This window comes from Camponotus floridanus, unplaced genomic scaffold (genome assembly GCF_003227725.1).
Source record: "Camponotus floridanus strain SB8 unplaced genomic scaffold, Cflo_v7.5 scaffold94, whole genome shotgun sequence".
In the NCBI taxonomy this organism is placed as follows: Eukaryota; Metazoa; Arthropoda; class Insecta; order Hymenoptera; family Formicidae; genus Camponotus; species Camponotus floridanus.
In genome coordinates, this window is record NW_020229865.1 from 204,685 (window position 1) to 215,747 (window position 11,063).

Below are 11,063 nucleotides of genomic sequence, written 5' to 3' on the forward strand. Positions count from 1 at the left end.
AAAAGATTTAACGTGTTCGCGATACCGCAAAACGATTAGTCGCTGCCAACATTTTGTCGAGAAGGGTGAAACGCTTGACATTCCGTCAATATGGCTGAAAGCGATAATATTCGTGAGCGTGAAAAGATTGCGAAGGAGATTGAGAAAACGAGCGAATCGATCCGCAAGAAACATCGCGCTTTAAAGACCGGTAAGATCGATGACGATATCGCGGTCAAGACTCATTTTAGACCTATTATCGAGCCACTACAAAAAATCGCCGACAACTCTAGCTTTAACACGGTGAAAAACGAGCCAGAGAGTAACGCTGACGCTATAATCAAAACATTACCCATCAAGTGGTACAGGGAGAAGGAGGAGGAGGAGGAGGATGCGACACCGAAAAAGAGGAAACGATTGAAGGCTAAACGTTTATTGACGCCGCGTACATTGGATGAACCGCTGCTAACCTCTACACCGCTGATAACTTCCACACCGTCCGGGACAACGAGAACCGTACAATCCAGGATACCCAAATTACTTGATGAGATCGAAGAAGTTCTCGAAAAATCTCAAAAAAACCTGTTTCAAGAGGAAGTTTTCGAAACCTCGGGCAACCCGCTCGAAACATCCGTTCGAAACAGATTACAAACGTCGGAAGGTCAAGAAGTGTTACGAGAACACTTGGGATCACTGGGGCAAAAATACATAGGTGCTCTTCTTAGCGGTGACGAAAGAAAAAACACGATCGATCACGTGTACGGCGTCTATTTCGATGAGAATGGAATGCGTCTCGGCAACAAACGATTCGACATTGACAAAGATGACTCTATAATCATAGATAAAGTGAGGTATATTGGTACACCAGGATTATACGAGTTGATCTTCAAGAGAATTCCCGACGACGTCATATACACTGAGGACGATATGCAAAAATATAAGAGCATATTGATGGCGACGAGTGCGCATAAACGTCAATATGATGCGCAAGGTCAATTAAAGAGCAACAAGGGATACAAGTATAAACAAATAATCGCACCGTTGATGTCGATCGAATCGAAAAAGAAAAAAACGGGAACAGGAGTATTCACGCCTCGCGCGATGACGCTAACCAACAATAAGATCGATTACGTGCACTGGGACGATCCCAACGAGCTAGTGGATCGCCTACGATTGCTCGACGCTTCGCGCCGAGCTGGTCACAACGCTCACGACAACGAGATCCTGTCGATCATAGAGGAACTTCGCGAAGCTGGCCTTATTATAAATTAAACGGTGTCTCGACAAAACTAATCAGTCGATCGACGTTACTCACATCGAAAAAAAATGCCTATCAACAAATTTGGATTATTCGAACGGAGAAATGAAGAAATCTGCACAAGCGATCATTGGAGTAAATTGGTGACAAGTTACTTGCGTCGAAACGCTCTGTGTCGCGTCGCTACGGACTATGACGCGAGGTCGCGCAAGATTCGTCGTGTAGCGCAACCTGAGGCTGATACCGATGCAGTCAACAAACTGTATGTGGAACAATATGTTAAAACGTTGAAGAATCAACAGAAAGAATCAGACGAGAAGCTGATTGCGTTCGAGAAGGATATGCGAGCTTTACAGATTGCGATAAACGAACTTCGACGTGCGATTAACACTAATTCAGAAACGGCTATCAACCTATAATGAGCTGTAGCGAACAGTTTAGGAGCAGCTATTGTACAATTATTAAACATCTACAAAGGCTTATCGAGCGGCTACGAAGGATTATCGAACTACAATGAGTGACAGCGATCGAAGAGGAAACGATCTCGAACGGGTCAGCAACGGCTATTGAACGGCTATTGAACGGCTATCAAACGACAGTGAACGGCTACGAACGGGTCAGCAACGGCTATTGAACGGCTGTCGAACGGCTATTGAACGGCTATTGAACGGCTATTGAACGGCTACGAACGGGTCAGCAACGGCTATTGAACGGCTGTCGAACGGCAGTGAACGGCTAAAGAGTGATAACGAATAATAAAACGCATGGTGATACGTATCGTTTATTTGATCGACGAATCAAAACAACGATGAATCGACGATTGGGAATAATCGAGGAAGCGAAGAAACAACATAGTTTAGAGAAACGGCAGTTGGTGAATGAACTGCACGCACCGGCGAGAAAAAATTTCCCCCGAAGACACGTCATAGTGCGGGGATACGATGACCTGTGGCAAGCCGACATCGTCGAGATGCGTCCGTACTCTCGTTTCAACAGAGGTTACAACTACATACTCACTGTCATCGATGCGTTGAGCAAGTACGCGTGGGCCGTACCACTCAAGAGTAAAGGTGGAAGCGAGACAGCTGACGCTATCGCCGAGATAATTCGAGATAGCAAGAGGTGTCCGAAAAATATACAGACCGATATGGGAAAGGAATTTTATAACGTCGACGTGCAACGGCTCATGCGAAAACACGACATCAATCATTATTCTACATATTCGACATTAAAGGCATCGATTGTTGAGCGATTCAATCGCACGCTGAAAAACGACATGTGGAAGATGTTTACGCTAAACGGATCTTATAAGTGGATCAACGTGTTGTCGGAACTCGTATCGAATTACAACGCGCGCAAGCATCGAACGATCGGTATGCGGCCCGTCGACGTTACCCCCGCGATCGCTGAAAGACTCTTGGCTACTGTGTACAACCATGTAAATATCGCGGGTCCGGCGAAATTCAAAGTAGGTGACTCGGTACGCGTTAGCAAGTACAAGACAGTTTTCGAGAAAGGTTACACGCCAAATTGGACAACCGAGGTGTTTAAAATTATAAAAGTGCAGCATACTAATCCCGTAAGCTATCTACTTGAGGATTATCGCAAAAAATCTATCGCTGGAGCGTTCTACGAACACGAGTTGCATCGCGCGAATTATCCGGACGTGTATCTCATGGAGAAAGTACTGCGCAGGAGGGGTGACGAGGTTTACGTGAAATGGCTGGGATTTGACAATTCGCACAATTCTTGGATACATAAAAACAATGTGATTTAATTAATTAATTTAATTTTCATACAGTGTTTATTTTTTTTAATTTTCTGGAAAAAATATATATATAACATTATAATATTTGAAAAATAAAAATATACATAAAAATATACATAAAAAATCCTTATCAATATTCCTTTCTATAGTATATATATTTTTAATAAATTATAATAAGATGCATGAGATACACATAAAAATATATGAAATATAAAAAAATCCTTATTAATATTCCTTTCAATAGTACATGTATTTTTTTAATAAGATAATAAGATGTATGAAATATACATTACATAAAAATATATACAATATAAAAATTTTTATTAATAATTCTTTTAATAGATAGTTTATCGCACACATTTTACATTTTACATTTTACATTACATATTACAATGGTATCCTATAATGTCCCTACGGTAATGTATCTGTGGTTTCAGGTATGATATACCGCTTATCGTCGTACGAACTCAAAGCAATTTTCGTCTCGCAGATCGTGTATACTTAATGCAGTTTAGATCGTATACACGACTGCTGGCGCGTCATTTCAATTTCTTCTTTCAAACACCGCGTGTAATCATCAAACGTTATCGTTCTCGCGACAACGTTGCTCTTGACGCCTTTAACTTTTTTTGTATCCTTTTTCCCATCGACCCGTAATGCGTACATCTTTGCTCTGAGCCCGACGAATTCGGTCATTATGGCACCGTTATTTTCGTCCTTCATCAGGCCTGGTACTTTTTTATTTTCAAGCGGTATACCGTATGCATTGTCTACCGCATAATCGCTCGTGTCAAATCTGGCGATATCACGCTTCATGTTCTCATACACATCAACGCACTCAATGTGATATATCAAACTATCTGTGTCGGTATACATAATCTTACATTTATCGCGATACATTGGCGTCATATACTCGTGATGAAATTCATACAAACATGTCTTGGATATGTCGAGTATGCACATACCCACGTAAATCGGCTTGTAGAATTTCACCTCGAGTTTACGCAATTCCACAGCGATTAAGTTTTCTGAAAAAACGCTTCTGCTGTGGAAATTCGGTTTTGCGATCATCGCTTCTGCACCGTACTGGCCATCCCATTTTGTTAATAATTTTACATCGACACGATTCCGCACATTTTCCATCGTTTTGTCAAACACAGCATTATTCATTAATTTATATAAATTTTTCTCGAAATCGTTTTTCGCGAGTGTTCTAAAATGTGTATTTAATTCGATATAACTGCGAAGCCATGGAGATTGCGTAAATTGTAATACGCGATGTATTTTTGTTACACGAAGGCCGTGACGCGTACACTGCTGTAGGTTACGGTAGTGTATCACGTAACGCTTCTTATCATATAACGTTGCAAGTAGTTTGAATTCCCGCTTACCGGGCGGCTTGTCGCGCGTCGGACAAAACGGTAGATCAATGTGTGTATCGTGAAGATGTCGCGGGTATTCGAGATCGACTTCGAGGATATAGCCTGTAGGGGAATCTAGCGCGATAGATGACGCGTCAAAATTCGACACGTCGTCGACCCATCGAAAATCGGCATAAGGCAACGGTTGACACATTGCCCATCCGTATAAATTATTAACGTCAAAATACATCAAGTGACGATGGTTTCGTTGGATCGTACGACTCCATGTACTTGTTATTAGCGCGAGCGTATCTGTTGGAACATTGGCTCAGACCACCGCGTATACCGCGTTCGATGAACATAACTATGTCGATATCCGTAAGCAGCTCGAACATGATTTTCGTATGCTTCAACATGGCGTCCCACGTGTATCCGGGGAGAGTATAGTAATACGCGGGGTCGAGTCCGTAACTTTCGATACATTTATCTCGAAAGTTTTCGAAAATATCGGCTAATAACAATACGTCCATTTTGAGATATATGTCGCTATATTCGCCCAGCGTCCGAATGGAGAACCGCGTCCAGACGTTCTCGGCGTGCGCGTAATTGCTCTCGGATACAGTTTCACCGGTCAAAGAACTGTAAAACGATTCGCGCGGTGGTAAACACGTATCGTGCAACCTGTCAATGGAATCGATGTATTCGTATGGAAATACACCTTTTCGCGTTAACAAATTGAAATTTTCGGCAGATAAATTTTGAAATTCCGATTTTAAAATTTTGAGTTTATCTTTGTCCAAAAATGATGCCAATTTATCGAGACTCGATGTGAGAAATTTGTATGAATCGATGAAACGTAATTTTATTTGATTTTTTGATTCTTCTTTAAAATCAACACTTTTAGTAAATGAAATATATTTTTCCTTGGTTATCGGCAATAACTCGATTTTCCCTTCGAACGCTGTGGCTATTTCCTCGATGATAAAATAAGAATCGTAACCGGATAAATTGTGAAAAACTATCGGAATGCAAAAAGAATCTTTATAATTTAGATTACAATTTGAATGTGCAGGACCTCTGTACCGCCCGGTCAGATGGCAATGATCGCGAACGCGTGTATCGTCTTGCGCGAACGGTTTTTCGCATATCTGACATTGAGTAACGTGATAAAATTTTTTCCGTTCTTCGAACGTTAAATCTACAATGGGGACATTTGTTTTTAAAATATTTTTTACGCGTAATGCCAAATTTTTTAAGATCTTTAACGAACCATGCTATACAATCGGCGCTACGATGCGAATGATACGCCGATAAAGATTTGTCGAACGAGCAATGTACATAGTAAGCTATGCTAAATACTTGATGATGATGTTGATATAATTTTTCTTCTTCCTTCTTGGCCAGGACGCATTCCAAGTCGGCGTACACAATGAATGAAAGCCGCTCCTTCCGATTAGGATTGCTGAACTCGAGCCACTTGTCCTTGTCGCTCGGCAATCGGACAGCGCAGTCGTTCATCTCCCCGCAGTCGATCGTATGCAACTGCAACTTGTCGTCCGAACCAAAATAATGCAAGCATCTGTAAAAGAAAGAAAAATTTCAATTAAGATTTTAACAATCCATATTATAATTATACAAATTATAATTATTCAAATAATATAAAATAAACTTACCGATCGCAGATATATTTCTTGTGATCTTTTTTGCTGAGTTGCGAGCTCACTAGTCGGGATAGATTCTTGATCCACGCGAAATGTTCCACGCTGTTGTTACCATCTTCCACGTATAGCAGATTCACATGCTTGTCCCGTTTCTGCTGTGAAAGATGTATCGGGGCAATGTTGTTCTCTTTCTCAATGCTGTACACGTTGATTGAAATGTTATTTGCATGTTCAAATTTCTTAATCTGATTCACAGTCGCTGGAAACTCAATGTCCCGGAGATTCAGCACTGTCGCGTAATGCGGGTACGATGATTCCCGTTCCGCGTGACTTTCGGCGGGATACAGAGCGGCGACCACTGCCCACGCGAAACATGCATTGTCCTTTGATTGCACGTTAATCACCGCTCTCTTCATCATAATATCCCGCGGTAACTTGATGTGACATCCCGCGTGCATGGGATTGTACTTGTTAATATTTACAGTCAAGTTCAGTATTCGCGACAAAGCCCACCCGCTATCGCGTTCCTGAAATTCTTCCAGAGACGCTAGGGTGAACTCGATAAAGCGCTGTTCGTACCACTCGCGTAAATTGGACGTGCGAAAGAGTTCATGGTTTCTTGTATTCACACTTTTATTCGCATGTTTATCTCCGGCCACAAATTCACCATTGAATATTGTGTTCACTTTTATACTGCTGTGTTTTTCTAGAGCGTCCTGCACATGTTCTATCACAATGTCTTCGGCATCCTCGAGAAATTGACGCGGTTCGATGTGATTATAATTTATCACCACATCAGTCGATACGCGACTTTCGAACGCGGTATCGATCTCTCGCCAAACGAGTCTTTCCGCGTTATTGTCATCGCTGTAATCACCACCACTGGGAATAAATCTCCTCTGCAATCGAGTTCTTGCACCTTCGAGTTGCGCGATTTTGGCTACCAGGGATTGTCTACATCCGATCAAGAGTCGCGGACGCTTAACACGACTGCGTTCTTCGAGCTCTTTGATCAATTCCTCGCAACGCTGCAGCCATGCAAAATACTCGCCCAAGGTGGCAATTTGGCGAGATCGCTCTATCAGATCGCGTTCAGTCTGCTCGATGTTTTCCATTTTATGTATTATCACACAATATATATATATATATCACACTTTCTAACAGAACACTATCTTTTTTCTGACAAAACACTTTCCGAGAGAACACTATTTTTTGCTACCGACGTGTCGATGCGTTTTCAAATGATGTACTATGATCTGCTGCGCTTCGATCCTTCTTATATTCGACCATCAAGCTTTCAGAGACTGTTGGGGGTTGACACGAAAGAAAATTTTCTTGCAAATGTACCTAGGATCGTAGAAAAAATGCGCTATTATATTACACAGATTGCTTGAAAAGGTTGGACTGAAATATCTCAAAAATGTAAGTTTATGAAATAAAGTCATAAAAATATGTATAAGAGTATAAAAGGTTTTAGAATATACCATTTGTATAAAAGAATTATACAAGGTTTTCTATAGTATCCCATTTGCAAAAAAAAATTTCTTTGTGTCCCCCGATAATCTCTGAAAGCTTGTCCGCTTAATCTCTATTGTTTATACGTCGAACGGGAAAAAAACCTGGAATTATCTATATTAGGGGTGTACCTCGAGAGTACAAAGCAGCCCAACATCGGCTCTGATATGTAAACGAGGGAGACACCTCCGATTAGTCAATCAAAGCCAATTGTGTCCAATTGTATTGTGTCTAATCGAGTAATCCCCAGACAAAGCAGCCGATCATTAGCGCTATTAAAATTTTTCCTTAAAAAATAAAATTTTTCCTTCAAAAATAAAATAAAATACAATAAAATAAAAGAACAATAAAAAGGATTAGGTCCTCAAAATCTTTTTCAAAATACAATAAAATACAATAAAATAAAATAAAAGAACAAAAAAGGATTAGACCCAAAAAAGGATTAGGCCCAAAATCCTTTTCAAAAGAATACCGCTCTTTTGTTTATGCTTGTCATTAACGTGAGCCCCCCCCCCAACCCCCGCGTGACGTCATACCCCCGCTCCGCTGAGATCCCCTCACACCTCACCTCCCTGAGAGGACCTGGGTTAGAACCGGCCTACTACATCTACTCAGGTCTATAGGTATCAAACACGAAAGATCAAATGTAGAGACGCCACAAATGAATGGAGTCGCCGAAAGAATCAACAGAACATTGTTAGACTTAACCAGATTAATGCTGAAATTTGCATATTTACCACAAAATTTTGGACTGAAGCAGTCACTACAGCAGCGTACATTAAAAACAGAGTATGTCATTCAATAATTAATAATGAAATTTCTTTTACAGTGTGGAACGGAAGAGTACCAAGCGTACGACATTTAAAGGTATATGGCTGTCTAACATGCGCGGTTACCCGATCAATAACGGAAGAAATTAGATGACAGAGTCATAGAGTCCATATTCGTTGGGTACGTAACTCAAACGAGAGGATATCGATTATGGTGTCCACAAAAGGGTGGACGTAATTACAACGAAACACATTAAGTTCGTAGAAGACAAATCAAGATATGAGTGGATTTATAGAAAGGCAACACAAGTATTCAGGCATAATGAAATCTGGTATGATGATGAAGATTCGACTGAAGATGCTGATGATACATGTGACTCAAAATCAGACGAAAAAGCAACAGATATAATCTCATATAAAGATGCCGACAAGAATATAGAAAGCATTCCAGAAGATATGGAGATAGTGCGGGGTCGAAATGCAGAAGAGAAACGCAAAGCAAGAAGACCGAAAAAGGAAATTCGCAATCCTTATGGAAGGAAAGGGAAGCCTAAAGAAGCGCAAACCACGAATGAAAAAGAAAGTTCAAATGAACAGAACAATATAGAAGGCAATCTAATAGAGGTCAGCGAATCACAAAATGTACAAGAAGCTTTAGCCTTTCCTCAAGCTAAACAATAGAAATGTGCTATGAAAGAGGAGTTGGATAGTTTAATGCAGAGAAAAACTTAGGAGACTCACTTACCCAAAGAAAAAAGATGTGTCGGATGTAAATGGATCTTCAAGTTAAAAACGGATGCTGGCGGAAAGATCACGAGATATAAAGCCAGACTAGTGGCACAAGGTTTCACTCAGGAAAAAGAGATTGATTACGTTGAGACGTACACACCCGTAGCAAATTTTTCCGTGATCAGGCTATTATTAGCACTCACAATAGAACAGCAATGGCATACAAGACATATCGACATAAAGAATGCATATTTATATGGATACTTTACGCGAAGAGATCTACATGAAGTTACCAACTTATCATAATGCTGAAGAAGGCAAAATAGTCAAACTGTTACGTCCGATTTATGAAATTGAAATAATCAGGAGGAAATTGGAACGATGAATTGAACAAATTTCTCATCGAGTTAGGATTTGAAAGATTAAAATCTTCCAGTTGTACCTACCGAAAGGAAAAGCATCTCATAGCAGTAGTATATGTGGATGACATTTTCATATTCTCAAATGAACTGAGTTTAATCCCAGAGGCAATTAACAGTATCGCAAGGAAATACGAAATAAAGGATTTGGTTGAGATACATCATGCTATTGGAGTAAAAATAGATCGAAAGCAGTCAGATAAGATACGATTATCACAAAAGGCATACATCGATTCAATTTTTGCTAAATACAACATGCAGGAATGCAGACCTGCGTCAACACTGTTGGAGCTTGAAATGAACATAAATAAAACGATTGCCCGAATTGCCCAATAACAAGAGAAGAAAAAGATGAGATGTCATCACAAGTCTATTGCGATGCAAATTGGGCCGGAGATCAAGATGATAGACACTCCTACTCTAGTACTGTCGTAATGATAGGAGGAAATCTCATTCATTGGCGATCAACTAAACAGAGTTGTTTATCAATTTCCACGAAGAAATCAGAATATGTAACCCTTTCCAGTGGGGTTAAGGAAGTAATGTGGTTAAGTATGTTCTTGTCTGAACTTAATATGCGTAAGTTTGTTACAGGTATTCAAGTCTTTTGCGATAACAGAGCAGCGATAAATTTTTCCCGAAGTAAAATTGAAAAGAATAGGACAAAACATATTGACATCTCCTACCACCTTGTGCGAGAGAAAGTTGAGGATGGATTACTAGAGCTGTCATATGTGCCATCCAATGAAAACCCAGCGGATGTGATGACGAAGGGATTAAAGAGTATAGCCCATAATAAATGCGTAGCAAAGATGGGCTTAGACTTCGCGAAGTGGGGGATTGTTGGATGATCGCTCGTCTATTCAAAGCTAGCGCCGCTAAGGGCTTCACCAGAAGCGTAGTACAGCATAGATGGCGCGCAGAAAGGGGACTCATTTATGTCACTCTATGTATTATCTAATCTGTAGTGTAGTAGCACAGTTCTCGTCGTGCTCATCACTTTTGTTCAGTTCCTTTTGTGTCTTATCGAATAAAGCATATATGCTCAATCACTCTCTATTAAATACATTATCCCCAACATTTATGAAAGATTTCGAAGATATTTCAAGGAATATTTCAAAATTTTAATTTCCTGGACATATTTATATTTTAGAAATATTTCATGAAAGATTTCTGAAATATTTTAAATCTTGCAATGCAATATTTTCGAAATATTTCAGAAATCTTTCATGCTGTGTGAGAAGTGTGTAAAAAAGTATGTTTTATGAAGGAGTGAAATTATATAATGATTTACAAGCCGAAATGAAACATTGTGATAGGATTGAACCATTTAAGCGAATGTTAAAGGAATATACAATATTATTTAATGTTATTTAATGTAATTTAAAATTGTATACTACAAATAGCTGAGAAAACTAATAAAGGTCAATCAATCAATCAATCAATCAATCAATCAATATCTTTCTCTCTCTCCTCCCCCTTTTCCTATTTATGTGTTTGTATTTTTTATTTACATTTGCTCGTTATAGTTAAGCTATAAAATATATCATTACGCTATAAAATTATTCTTTTACCTAAATTTTTTAATAAGTATTTATATGTA